The sequence below is a fragment of the Megalobrama amblycephala genome, linkage group LG14, assembly GCF_018812025.1.
Source record: "Megalobrama amblycephala isolate DHTTF-2021 linkage group LG14, ASM1881202v1, whole genome shotgun sequence".
In the NCBI taxonomy this organism is placed as follows: domain Eukaryota; kingdom Metazoa; phylum Chordata; class Actinopteri; order Cypriniformes; family Xenocyprididae; genus Megalobrama; species Megalobrama amblycephala.
In genome coordinates this window covers 22,215,109-22,221,108 of record NC_063057.1, presented here as the reverse complement: position 1 = coordinate 22,221,108, position 6,000 = coordinate 22,215,109, and positions in this window count along the sequence as shown.

Genomic DNA, 6,000 nt, shown 5'->3' with positions numbered 1-6,000 from the left:
AATTAAAATCACCACCCCAGAACCCCAGGTTTCCGCTAAACCGGTTAAACTGCAAAACTGTCTGAGATATAAAACTGGGGCAGTCAATAATTGGGGCATATACATTTCCAATACTGAGATGTACTCCAAAAATATAGCCAGAGATTAATACAAATCTCCCCTCAGAGTCAGATTCTACATAATCCAGACTGAATGGGATGTTCTTGTGAATTAAAGTTGCTACCCCTCTACTATGTGACGTAAAAGAAGAGTAATATATTTGACCCACCCAGTCTCTTTTAAGCTTACAATGTTCGTTATCCGATAAGTGGGTTTCCTGCAAAAGAGCAATGGATACATGCTCCTTTTTGAGAAATGTGAAAAAAAATGTCCTCTTTATAACGTGGCCGATACCCTTCACATTCCAAGTTACTAACTTGACAATATCATGCATGCAAACAAAAAACGACAGGGCACAAAGAGCATCAAAAAGTCACAGAATGAGAAGATGTATGTAAATAAACAAACATGTCATCATACTAATGAAAGTATAGCAACCACATGAGCCTACAACATTTAAATCCCCTTCAAAAAAAATAAAAAATCCTGGATAACGAATATTAAAAACAACAATATACAGTAAGTATATAAGTAATAAAATAAGTAATAATAGAAAATAATAGAAAAGAAAAGAAAATGAGAAAAAAGGCTAATGTTACACTTATTATCTTACAAGTCTATTGGGCTCAAAAAAAGAGTAATCCTCCGAGAAATAGAGTACCTTACATTGTAGATAAAGATGAGAGAAAAAAAATTATCTGTCCAGTGAGTCCAAAAAAGCTTTAGCCGAGTTCGGATCATCGAACAAGCGAATCTTCCCCAGGTGTAAGCATCTGAGCCGGGCAGGGTAGGCGAATCTGGGTTTAGTATTTGTAGTAACCTAATTTCTTACCTCTGGATCATCATCCTGGATAGTGCTCATTCGTTCAGTGCTTGGTTACTGAGACTGTGGTTGGAAAAGGAAATCAGGGCCATTTAATACAGGTTTTAAGCTTTAGAAAGACATCAGTCTTCATGCCTTGAGAAGCTGTGTCTGCGGGATTCAACTTCAAATTGATATGTCTCCAATGAGTTGTTGTTGAGAGAGACTGAATTAATGACACTCTGTTTGCCCCAAAGGTTTTAAAGTGTTTGTGATGTACCTTAGAACTGTTGTGCTGTCTGAACAGAAGGTAGATTCATCTAACCGAAATTGCAATTCAGTTTTAAGTATTTTGTTAAGACGAACGGCTGAGACAGTAGCAGCAAGCTCCAGTCTAGGTATAGATGTTTGCCTCAGAGGTGCTACTTTGGATTTTCCCAGAACATGTTTTGCACTGTGTTCATCACTGATGCTTGAAATACGCAGGTAAGACACAGCACCATAGCCAGCCTCACTGGCATCACAAAAATGATGCAATTCTACTGCTAAGACTCCAAAATCTTTGGGAATGAGGCATCGGTTTATGCTCTAAGCATTCAACAGACTCAAATCATCCAACCATCTCTGCCACACTTCACTCATGTGCAGGGGAATGATCTCATCCCATCTCAACTTTAGTTTGCACAGTTGCTGCAAAATTTGCTTGGCAGGAAGAATGACTGGCGCTACAAGGGATCATAAAGAGAGCTGACAATGGACAGCATGCCATGCCTGGCTATAGAATGGGGTTTAATTTCAATGCTAAAGGTGAATGTGTGATTTTCCATGTTCCATTGAATCCCTAGAGCCCTTTCCATGGGCAACTGGTCCATGCTGAGGTCTAGCTGCTTTACACCCTTAGCTCTGTTCTCTTCGGGGATAGCAGATAAGAGCATGTGATTATTGTTTATCCATTTATTGAGTCTGAAGCCCTCTGGCACACACCTCAGTTAACTCGTCCCCTTGGAATTATAAGGTTCTATCTGACATTTTTGTCAAAATTGAGTTATTCACATATTCCTATTCTGTGACAACTTATTTACATTATATGATGTTTCTTGTTTTAAGTTGAGTACATTTTGGTAGTTTTTTTAGAAAACAAAAAGGTTCCATCTACAAAGTCGCACTCTAACAGGTTCTATCTGCGTGAGCCAATCAGCACTTCCAATGCACACACGAGGACCAATCAGGATCAGCGTTATTTGTCATGTCGCGCGCGATAGCGGAAGAGAGCTCACGAAAACGCTAAAACGGTGAAGAGAAGACTAAATAATTTCACACAACGTGATGTTTATTAGAAACCTCATGATCGACTATTTTATTTATGATCTTGTCAATGACAGCAGCCCGAATTCCAGGGAATTAGTCTTTTTGTGTGTTTTTCTGTATCCAATTGCTGAGGAGTTATTTTCAGTTAAACACCACGCTAACGTTAGCCAGCAGCGCTATTAAAAGGATAGGTCTGGGTTTTGTAGTCTTTTTGCTTTACTCCAGTCATGTCATTGTCATACCAGGGAAAGTTATGTGTATATTAGGTTATGTTTTAACCTTGATCCATCCTGTGTGCTTGAATTGAACATACTGGGTTAAAGTGTATACTAGATTAAGTGAGATGAAATGGTACATTTTACATTGTTGGTAAAAACTGAGTTGTTGCATAGTTGAAGTAATTTAAATATTTTAAGTGTGGAAAAATTGTTATTATATAGTCAGTGAAATATTTTTCAATGTTTATTAAACTCTGTTTTCTTGCAGTTTTTTTTTTAAGTCTTAAAATGTCTTAAATTTTACAATATTAAGCCTTAAAGGTCAAATAGTAAATAATTTATCGATGGGGTTTTAATCACAAATAACATTACAATAAAAATCACAATAAACATTAGCATGTTATTTCAGAAATACTGATGTCTAGAGAAAGCTATTTTACCTGTCCCACTTTCTGTGGAATAAAGTCCTGCTCAGATGTAGTAGTAGCTGCTTTCTGTCTAAACAAAAGGAAAATTAAACTTAAATGGTTCCTGCAATAATGTTAAATTACCCATCATATTCATACCTAAATTTAACATCTGCACTGGACAAAAGGTTTAAGCACTGCCCTTTATGCTTAACTTGAACAAGAAAAGATATTCATTTAAAATATGAAATAAATGTCAATGTTTTTTTTTCAGAATTAGAAGGTTCTGTCTCAGTTTGACCCGTTCCAAAAATCCCCATTTACAAATTTTAGAGGATTTTGATAATGTATATTTAGAATACATTTAATCATTCAAAATATATATTAAAGCGGTAGTGGATTCCAGAATACACCCCCTTCAATGGTGACCGATGGACGATGAGACCATGCCGTGGAACGTTCGATGGCAAAGACCCAGAGCCCAGAGACGACAGCCCACAGTGGAGACGAGGGAGGGAGGAGCCAAGGTGGCATGGAGGTTGATGCCAACTGGGGAACGACCGATGGAGGGCGAGACGATGGATCCGGAGGCCTGGGCGATACCGCAGCGACGATCGTCTGAGGTGGAGCCAGACTGCCCAAGGACTGAGGTGATGCCGGTGTCATACATGTATATTTATTTAGCATTGAAAGATAGCCTAACTGTCTATATTTCATATTTCAATGTTTCCTTCCATTTCACACATTTTAGTCTGTTAAAGGTGCCCTAGAATTAAAAATTTAATTTATCTTGGCATAGTTAAATAACAAGAGTTCAGTACATGGAAATGACATACAGTGAGTCTCAAACTCCATTGTTTCCTCCTTCTTATATAAATCTCATTTGTTTAAAAGACCTCCGAAGAACAGGCGAATCTCAACATAACACCGACTGTTACGTAACAGTCGGGATCATTAATATGTACGACCCCAATATTTGCATACGCCAGCCCATGTTCAAGGCATTACACAAGGGCAGCCAGTATTAACGTCTGGATCTGTGCACAGCTGAATCATCAGACTAGGTAAGCAAGCAAGAACAACAGCGAAAAATGGCAGATGGAGCAATAATAACTGACATGATCCATGATAACATGATATTTTTAGTGATATTTGTAAACTGTCTTTCTAAATGTTTCGTTAGCATGTTGCTAATGTACTGTTAAATGTGGTTAAAGTTACCATCGCTTCTTACTGTATTCACAGAGACAAGAGCCGTCGCTATTTTCATTTTTAAACACTTGCAGTCTGTATAATTCATAAACACAACTTCATTCTTTATAAATCTCTCCAACAGTGTAGCAATAGCCGTTAGCCACGGAGCACAGCCTCAAACTCATTCAGAATCAATGTAAACATCCAAATAAATACAATACTCACATAATCCGACCATATAAACATATACTGTGCCAACATGTAAACTAAAAAGGAGACCTTATTAGGGCCTACCCTAGTAAACATGTGGCATCAGCCAGTCCATGACCATACCAACCATCAGGTTATGCATTCAGTGGAAAACCTTTTGCCCATCATACTAAGATAAGGAATGCATATTACGCCACCATACTCCACGAGAGGCCTGCTTAAGGCCTACTCAACAGAGGTGGGGCGTGGCCGATGGTGGTATTGGATTCACAAGCATCCTGCCAGCATGTCAGCTAAAAAGGAAGCCTTATGGGGCCTTCAAGTTCAGCAACAAAGTGGCGTTCAGCCCGTTTGAAACATATAAACACAAACTGTGCCAACATATAAACTAAAAAAAGGAGGCCTATTAGGGCCTACCATTTCAGTGACATGTGGCGCCATCTCGTGAATATAAGGGAACCAAACTTACAGGGAACCAGCTCTAACCCAGCAAAGCTGTGGGAAGCTAAATACAACCTGAGCTATGGCTACACATTCCAACAGGCAATGTACCCTACACCAGTGACTAAAGGGAACCATTAAATGCCTACATCGTCTAAGGGAGGCCTACCAAGGCCTACTACCCTAAACAGACACGTAGCAAAAGCCTGTGGCAGTGTAAAATCATGTGAGCAAACTATGATCAAATAACAACAGCACTTGAGAAACACAAGCTGCTAAACTAGAAGGAGGCTAAAAGCACTAGAGCCTACAACTCCAAAGTTATATGCAATATAGCTGTTGTCAAGATCACCAAAGGGAGCTAATAGAAACCAGACTGCGAAAGCGGTTCTAACACTACCCTGAGTATGCAATCCAACAGGTGATGCACTCAGTGACACACAATAAACCCTAACTGCGGAGTATAATAGTCACCATCAGGGGCGGCGCTAGGGGTGGGCTAAGGGGGCTGGAGCCCCGAAAGTTTTTCCAAAAGCCCCGAATCTTTCAGATTTGAGGTTTCTTAACAGTGCATTTTTCTAATCTCTCTATTAAAATGTTAAACAGTTCAATGTCGCTTTTCTGCAGTATATATACACCGATACCTGCAGTGCTTTCACTCTCTTCTCTCCGACAGCGAGTTCACGCACACCGCAGTTGTACACAGACACGCCTCTGTCACTCACTCAGAGCAGCGGCAGGCCTCGAGACTCGCGTTCAGTCTGGTTGAAGAGTTTTTGTTATGATATAACAATTGATATGACAACTTTAGCACATTTGTCAGCTAAACATTCATTCAGTGTTTTCCATTAATGACACTATGCTGCCATTGTTTCATAATGAACCGAAAATTTAAAACATACATTGCCTAAATGGTCTCAATGTTGTATTTTGCCAACGAACTAAAATCGAAAGCATGTTATGGCTTTGTGCCTTTATAAAACAGCAAAAGACAGCCTGTTTGTGCTGCGTGTTTTAAAGAGAAGTGCGCACATTTGCTCACGCGATCAGCTGATTATCAAAATAAAAGCGGTTTATCTCTTGCAAGTGAAGAAAGTAGTAGGCCTACAAAAGTATTGTAATTTCCCTATACTGTATTGTAAAGTAACTACTTATAAAATGTTCATTTATTTTACTGTGCATTTGTTGCAATATATGGATATTACTGTCATATGAATAATTATAAAGGACTAAATCATATTATAATATTATTGTAGGCCTAATAATTGTTTGGCATCCTAAAACACCAGTGTCAATGTAATGTAGACTGAGACTCTGTATC